Below are 9309 nucleotides of genomic sequence, written 5' to 3'. Positions count from 1 at the left end.
GTCAGGGTGTGGCACATGGGGACCCACCTATGCCTACACTCCCGAACCCTCCACCGGTTATTACTCCGAGAGATGTTGCTACCATAATTCAGCAGTCACAACAAGCTTTTCAGCAACAAATGCTTCAGCAACAACAAGCATTTATGACTGCTATTCAGCAACAATTGGACCTTTCTCAATTGGGTCATCCTCCCTGGGTACTTACTCCACAGGACCCGCCTGTAGGGTTGGGAACGGGACCACAAGTGGGAGGTACACCTCCAATCCCACCATTCAGTGTTCCTCAGTATAGGATGCCTCCTCCATACTCTTACTATCCGGCTTATGCTCCTAACTTCCCGTCGACGAATAATACGTCAAAGGTAGTGGAGTCATTCAAGAGGAACTTACCACCTGTATTCTCTAAGGTGGGGAGTGATCCTCTGGAACCGGACCAATGGATCCAAGAACTAGAGAAAATATTTGAGGTGATTGAGTGCACAAACACACAGAAACTCATTTGTGCGGGGTTGCAACTCAAGAAGGAGGCCAACTCTTGGTGGCAAGCCTCCAAGCCCATATTGTTGGCAGCCCATCCAGAACCCACCTGGGAACAGTTCAAGGAGTTGTTCTTAGACAATCATTACCCGCACAGCTTCAGAGACCGCAAGGAGACTGAGTTTATGGCTTTAACTCAAGGGGGTAAGACTGTCCTTGAGTACCAACAACAATTTGAGAGCTTGTTCCATTTTGCCCCAAGGCATATGAGGACAACTGAAGAGAAGGCTGCGAGATTCCTAAAAGGCCTAAAAGCATCCATTGGGTCTGTACTTGAGGTCTTGGATTTGACTGACTATGACCAGATTGTGCAGAAGGCCAAGACCATGGAGGATAAGCAAAAGGGAGAACAGTCCCTCACCCCTGGACTGTGGAAGAGAACAAACCTATTTTCGGATATGGGAAACTCCTCCAAGGCATACCACAGATCATACAGTTATGGTCCTATGTATAGGCAGCCCTATAGGCCATCTGGCTACCCTCCTAGACCAGCTGGTGGTTCGGGCTCCACAGCTTTTTGCCCGAACACTAGTGCGGCACCTACAGCTCCAAGGCCACCTCGACCTCCATCTGCAATGGGTCAAGTGCAGAGGGGCCCCGCCCCAGTTCCGACATCTCAGATTCGTTGCTTTAACTGCCATTCATATGGGCATTATGCAAAAGACTGTCGGGTCAGACCAGCCTTACCCTCCAGTCAGCCCTCTACGTACCGACCTCCTTTAGCTCGGGGGAATCAACCGCAGGGAAGGATGTATGCTCTATCAACTGAGGAAGCTGAGGCCAGTACAGAAGTAGTAGCAGGTACATTTTAAATTAAGAATTTTCTTATGTTAAATATTGATGACCTGCTGAAATTATATGCATTGTTACACTAGGTGTCCTACCCATATCAGGCAAACCAGCCTACGTTTTATTCGATTCAGGAGCTACTCATTCATTTTCCTCTAAGAGATTTACAGAGAAACTTAGGATGCCACCCAGGATCCTGGATCACGGAATGATTGTTAGTATGCCTACTGGTAAAGTTACACGGTTGAAGGAGGTGTATGGGCCGTGCCCAGTGGAAATTAGTGGGAAGAACTTTGATGCACAACTCATTAAGTTCAATATGCAGAATTTTGATGTTATACTGGGTATGGATTGGTTGTCGGCTCATCGAGCTAATGTGATGTGTGCTGAAAAGCTGATTAGGGTGATAGATGACGAAGGGAAAGAATTGGTATACCGAGCAGATAAAATGAAACGGGTGAGGAAGGTCCTTGTCTCTGCTCTTCAAGCGGTAAAATTGCTAGAAAATGGATGTCAGGGTTACTTAGCATCGGTACTTGATGTTGATGCAAGGATTACACCTCTAGAAGAGGTAAAGGTGGTTAAAGAGTTTCCCGACATTTTTCCAGATGATCTGATGCATTTACGACCTGATAGAGAGTTGGAGTTTGCCATAGATTTGACTCCTGGAGCAGCTCCAGTATCTAAGGCTCCATACAGGATGGTGCCAACTGAATTGAAGGAGTTGCAGGAACTATTGGAAAAGGGGTTTATTTGCCCAAGTGTTTCACCTTGGGGTGCCCCAGTGTTGTTTTTCAAGAAGAAAGATGGCAGCTTGTGTATGTGCATCGATTACTGGGAATTAAATAAGCTAACCATTAAGAACCGATATCCATTGCCACGCATTGATGATTTATTTGACCAGTTGCAGGGAGCCAGGGTATTTTCAAATATAGACCTTCAATCAGGCTATTATCAGCTCAAGATAAAGAGCAGCGACATACCCAAGACAGCATTTAGGACTTGGTATGGTCACTATGAGTTCCTAGTGTTATCTTTCAGGTTAGCCAATGCACCGGCAGCATTCATGGATCTAATGAATTGAGTATTTCAGGATGTGCTCGATAAATGGGTAATTGTTTTTATTGACGACATCTTGATCTACTCCAAGACCGAAGAGGAGCACACTCAACACTTGAGAATGGTGTTACAGAGGTTGAGAGAACAACAGTTGTTTGCCAAGTACAGCAAGTGTGAATTCTGGCTTGAACAAGTTGGATTCCTAGGGCACGTAGTGTCTAAGGCCAGAATCGAAGTAGATCCTGATAAGGTGAGAGCAGTAGTAGAATGGGAAAGCCCCAAGAATGTCACTGAAATTAGAAGCTTCTTGGGTTTGGCTGGATACTACCGGCGTTCCATTGAGAATTTCGCCCGAATCTCAGCACCAATGACTAAATTAACCAAAAAGGGTGTGAAATTCGACTGGGCAGAGGAATGTGAGAAGAGTTTCCAGGAATTGAAGAAGAGGTTGGTGTCGGCCCCGGTGTTGACCATCCCTGAAGGCATAGGTGGAATGACAGTCTACACTGATGCTTCTAAAGTTGGTTTGGGTTGCGTTCTCATGCAACGCGGTAAAGTAATAGCGTATGTATCCCGACAACTAAAGGAGTATGAGAAGAACTACCCCACTCATGACTTAGAACTAGCCGCAGTCCTTTTTGCCCTTAAGATTTGGCGACATTATTTGTATGGGGAGAAGTGTGAGATATACAGTGATCACAAAAGTCTGAAGTACTTCTTCACCCAGAAGGATTTGAACATGAGGCAGAGGAGATGGCTTGAGCTCATGAAGGATTATGACTGCGACATTCAGTATCATCCCAGCAAGACAAATGTAGTGGCAGATGCGTTGAGTCGGAAGGCACAGACCATGTCACTCTCATGCTTAGCAGTCAGCCCACCACTCATACAAGAGGCGATGCTAATGGATGAAGCCCTCTTATATGAAGGAGCAACCTTAGAATTGGAACGTCAACCAGAAAACCTTAAATGGTTGACTGTATCCTTGACGGCTCTACAGGTGCATCCGGCTATTAGGCAAGAGGTAATAATGAAACAACCTTTGAATCCTGAATTGCAGCGGATCAGAGTTAAGGTTCAAGATCAAACAATGAACGACCCAGATTTTGTTTTAGCCAGTGATGGGGCATTAATGTTTCGAGGCAGATTGTGTGTACCCGATGATTTGGATATACAAGACAAGATAGTGTGAGAAGCACATAGCTCTGAGTACTCACTCCACCCAGGAAGTACAAAGATGTACAAAGACCTCAAACAAAATTACTGATGGCCAAGCATGAAAGTCACAATAGCTCTGTATGTGGCGACTTGTCTCACATGCCAGAAAGTAAAAGCTGCGAGGCATCGACCTTATGGTACTCTTCAGCCACTCCCAGTACCATAATGGAAGTGGGAGAGGATTACAATGGACTTCGTCACCGGATTATCGTGTACACCTAAGGGAATGGATGCGATATGGGTGATCGTTGATCGGCTTATCAAGACTGCTCATTTCATTCCCATCAAGACCAAGTTCTCCATGGCCAAACTAGCACAGCTTTACATGGACAACATAGTGCGCTTACATGGAGTGCCAGTGAGTATTGTTTCAGATAGGGACCCAAGGTTCACTTCCAGATTTTGGAAAAGCTTACAACGTGCCTTGGGATCACAATTGAATTTGAGTACTGCCTTCCACCCACAGACTGATGGTCAATCGGAGCGAACCATACAGATATTAGAGGACATGCTCAGGGCATGTACAATGGAGATGAGTGGCAGTTGGGAAGAATATATACCTCTTATGGAGTTTGCCTATAACAACAGTTACCAAGCTACAATTGGGATGGCTCCGTATGAGGAGTTATATGGCAGGAAGTGTAGAACTCCTTTGTATTGGGATGAGGTAGGTGAACGTCGAATGTTAGGACCTGAGATGATACAGATGACTTGTGACAAAGTCGACGTTATTCGAGAACGGATTAAAGCAGCTCAGTCCCGTCAAAAGAGCTATGCGGACACCCGCAGAAAAGACATTGAATTTCAGCCAAGAGAAAAGGTATTTCTCAAGATCTCTCCTACTAAAGGGTTGCAGAGGTTTCGCAGAAAGGGGAAATTGAGCCCAAGATACATTGGACCATTTTAGATCTTAGCCCGGGTTGGCTCAGTAGCCTACATGCTTGCTCTGCCACCTTCACTTGGGGATGTTCATAATGTATTCCATGTATCCATGCTGAAGCGATACGTTCATGATCCCTCTCATGTATTACCCGTGGAGCCAGAATACCTTGAAGCTGACATGACCTATACAGAGTAGCCAGCTGAAATTTTGGACTGAAAGATGAAAACCCTTCGCAACCGCTCCATTTCCTATGTAAAGGTGTGATGGGCTAATCATTCACTTGAAGAAGCGTCTTGGGAGAAAGAGGATGAAATGCAAGCCAAGTACCCTCATCTTTTTGATCAGCCAGGTACGCAATTTTGAGGACGAAATTTTTCAGAAGGGGGGGTAAATGTAATACCCTACTTCTTAAACCCGGACTGATTACACGGTTGACCCGGTTTAACTATACAGGACCCGAACCGGAGAGAGTTAGAGCGGGCTCCTTATGGACTATGATGGCAAGGGTGACCTTAAACACCGGCTAGCCCGACAAGTCCGAGCCAGTGCCAGAAGAGACGGGAGTACCCAAGCCGTGTATATGCACCTATCATAAGGCCATGTACGGATAAAGCAGGTATTGTAGCCGTATATTAAGGTGTATACGTATATTACATCGTATGCCAGGGGTGGGGTTCGCGCTGAGGCCCGAACTCTGTCAAAATCCCAAGTTTTGGCCCTCAGGTGGGCGGACAGGTGGGCACACCCACCCACCTGAGTGACCCATCCATGTGAACTATTTAGTTATTTAAGAAGTATATATATAGCATTTATGATTTTCTTTTCTTTTCATTTATGACACTCGTACGTTGGTGAAGATAGTAAAGAGGAGAGAGAAAAGAAAGGGAAGAAGAAAGGAAGAGAAGGAAGAGGAAGAAGAGAAGGATTTCAGCGGCGCCGAAGCTTGATCTTCCCATTTCGGCGCTGGAAGAGTGATCTTCAACACTAGATCTACATTTAGAGGTAAGCAAGGTGTGGTTCCTTAAACATTCACCATACCCAAGTAAAACCCTTAATTTGAGTAGGGTTTCTTGAGATCTTGTAAATCCCCTTTGAGATGATGAATCTAAGGTTTAATAGATGATTTATGTGTTGATCTTGAAGGATTTGAAGAGGTATTGACAAGGTGGGAGAAGCATTGTGGGTTTGAAGTGATTTTGAGGGTTTGAAGGTGTTCTTGAGCAAAGAAGGTAAGATGGTTTCCCATCACTTGAATCTAACCTGGATCTAGGTTGGAACCATCCTATAAGACTTTGAAAGTGTGAAGAATGGATTGGGAAAAGGCCCCATTTGAATCCCCAAAGAATGGAGGAAGTTGGGAAGAAACAGTAGTTTTCCCGCCAAGACCGGTGGGCCATCTGGCCCGCCTGTGAGCACCCACCTGAGAGGGCAGGGCCCTAGGGCACAACCGGCGGGCTAACCGGTGGGCCACCCTACCCGTTGGTCTTAACAGGCCCCCTGGCCTAACCAACGGGCCAGACCGGTGGGCCAACCTGCCCGTCGATCCAGACCGGTGGGCCAAACAGGTGGGCTGTCTGACCCACCTGAGAGGCCTTGAAGGTGATTTTTACGTCCGATTGGACCCAAATCGGACGTGTGACCTCCTTTTAGGATTCTAAACATGATCGTGTCATTGGATCGTGTTAATTTTGATTCCAAAATGGTGAAGTACTAACCCCGTTCACTTATGTTAGGTCCTACGCTTCTCGCACCGGATCTCACCCGTACCGAACGAAAATCCTTGTACACTACAGGTAAATGGGAAGGGGACGTTTGATCTTGTTTCAAGGCATTGTTTGGCATTCATTTAATTGTATCTAGTCTAGTCATGCCATCATGAATATGTTATGTAGATTAGTCATCCTCACATTGTTATGCATGTGTGCTATGGTTACGTTCTAAATGCCAAGTGATGAGATGCTTATGTGATTGAATGTTTATATCATTGTGCATGATGCATTAATAGACTAAATGCCATAGTCGGCTCAGAAACGAGTGCATTGGTGGCCCGTGGTATGGGACGCGGTGGTACTATGCAATCGTACTATTATCATATAGACGCATGCGGTTTAGGATTTTCACCATCCCGTGGTACGACCCTTCCCAACAGGGGTTAAGGTGTTGGGTTATCATTTGGGGGGAAGCAGTGGTCGCGGTTGTCGGGTCACTGTGGCGGTTAGACATAACGCCCGGTGGGTCGTTAGGACAGTCGACAACCCCGGTGGTATATTCAAGAGGGCCAATCGTACTGCTTTTAAATTGCTGGAGTCAGCACCTTTAAATTTCAGTCATTTACTTTCTGTTGAGAGCCGGTGGTCGGTATGTTTTTACTTTTCTGAGTAATCACGGTGGGCCTTCTCCGATAGCCCTATGGGCGTATCGCGGGATGGAGTTAGCGGCTCGTACCCGGAGTATATGCGCACTGTGGCTGTAGTAGCACTAAACCAAAGACTTAGTAATGTTGCTTAGGTGGATGTGATTTAAAATGTATTGCATGGCATGTAGTGCATATGATTGTGTTTTGAGGTGTGGACTGCTGTGTGGTCCATCTTTCCACTTACTGAGCTAATGAGTTCATCCCACGTGTGTACCCCTTTTTAGATGATTTTGCAGGTCATACATCTGAGGAGCACGTGGTGGGTCCCACGGTCGAGTTCCCCGAAGAGGACTGGTGGGCCCCTGAGGAGTTAGTGCACGACACTGATTGCTCGTGTGAGAGTTGTACTGCGGGACCGCAGTTCTGATGCCGAGCTGGGCTTCACTTTTGAGGCCAAGCTAAGCTCTACCATGTGATGTCGAGCTGGGCTCAACCCTTGATGCCGAGCTGAGCTCTAGCCTTTGATACCGAGCCGAGCTGTGTACTCTGATTATTTTGATGGTTTCCTTTATGTACTTGATATGTGAATTGTACTTTTATTGTGTAAGTATCATGCCTTCGGGCCCACATGTATATAACTATTGTATCACAATTCGGGTATCAAGTATTATGGGAATATTCATAGGTAAAACTTAGTCTTCCGCTGATCTGGTAAGTTTTATTAGTTGTGTGTATGCTGTGGTGGAATACAGTATCAGATGATCCTGGTAGGTTTGGGTTAACCGGTGTTAACCCGGTCACTGGCCCGGATCAGTGTGAACGGGGTGTGACAGAGTTAGCCTGGAGCGAGTTTTGGAATGTTATTGATCTTCAACCACCTTTTTTTGATGCTAATAGGGCGCCCCCTTGTCTGATATGGAAATGTCCTCCATTTGATTGGATTAAATTAAATTGTGATGCTGCCCTGCCTTTGTCTTCTGCGATGGGGGGCATTGGGTTTGCTGATAGGACACACATGGGGGATCCAATTAGTTCTATCTCAGAGCCGGCTATATTTGATCAAAGTCTCACTAGTGAAGCTTAGCGGTGCGAGCTGGTTTGTGTTGGGCAGTCAAGCAAAAGATCCAGTATCTTTTTGTTGAATCCGATAGTGCAAATCTTCTCAAGCATATTTTATCCACTAAGCATCCTGCTTCGAGCTCCATTGAGGGTATTATCTATGATATCCACACTCTAGCATATAAGATCCCAAGATGCTTCTTCTTTTGTATTCCTAGGGTAGCTAATAACATATCTAATACCCTAGTTCAGAAGGTCGTGTCGATTGCATGTAAGACATTGTGGACGTTATCCGCTTCTTGGCTGATTGATGCTTGTAATCAAGAGGCTTTGAGCTCCTCATGCTTTTCCATCCAATAAAATTTCTCATTACCATAAAAAAAATAATAAATAAATAAAATACCACAATAACATAAACTCTTACTATTGTGGTCGTACATCACCATATAGAATCGTACTACCATTTTAACAATATTAACCATTCTTTATTTCATCCAAAAAGAAAACATGCTTAATACATTTGCAAGATCATCAAGCATGGAACATGGTTCTTGTTCTTGTTCATCAACCACATTGATTGACAATAATTTGGCTTCTTTCACTAGGAATTTAGTGTGGATATTTAGAAGTCCACCTTAGGTGGTGGTTCTCTGCCTATTTGAGTTAGTACCTACCCACCATGTACCTATTAGATGACAACATCAAAATGAATTAAATTTATTGTATTCAATTAGTGTGAAGTCGTCCCCCTTATGGCCCTTTGTGGGTCATGTTCTGACCTCTTGTAGGTCCTATGTTTAACTCTTTGTGGTCCCTTAGAAGTCCACCTTAGGTGGTGGTTCTCTGCCTATTTGAGTTAGTACCTACCCACCATGTACCTATTAGATGACAACATCAAAATGAATTAAATTTATTGTATTCAATTAGTGTGAAGTCGTCCCCCTTATGGCCCCTTGTGGGTCTTCTCTGACCTCTTGTAGGTCCTATGTTTAACTCTTTGTGGTCCCTATCTGATCTCAATGTGGGTTTTACATTAAAAAAAAAAAAAATTCAATTAGTGGGTTAGCGTATATTTTTTTGGAGATATATGTATTCCATAAGAAAAAAAAAATTGCTACCAATATTTTCTTAAAAAGGAAAAAGTTTTCTCACATCCACGGTCAAGGGAGAAACCAAGGGAACATTTATATCCATTGATAGTTGTGTCTTCAATACAAGAAAACTTTTGATTTAAAAAAAAAAAAGAGGAAAAGTCCATCTAAATAGTCTTCTTGGAAAAGAATCTCCAAGTAGATAGATAACTTTGTGTTTCCTATATAAAAAAGTTATCTTGTAGTTATGAATATTGAAAATCTAAAGAATGGTGCGGATTGATTACTTGTTTAATTTCAAAGCATAATTTAATCAA

The sequence above is a fragment of the Macadamia integrifolia genome, chromosome 9, assembly GCF_013358625.1.
Source record: "Macadamia integrifolia cultivar HAES 741 chromosome 9, SCU_Mint_v3, whole genome shotgun sequence".
Lineage (NCBI taxonomy): Eukaryota > Viridiplantae > Streptophyta > Magnoliopsida > Proteales > Proteaceae > Macadamia > Macadamia integrifolia.
The sequence above is the reverse complement of the archived record's forward strand: the minus strand, read 5'-3'. Positions refer to the sequence as shown.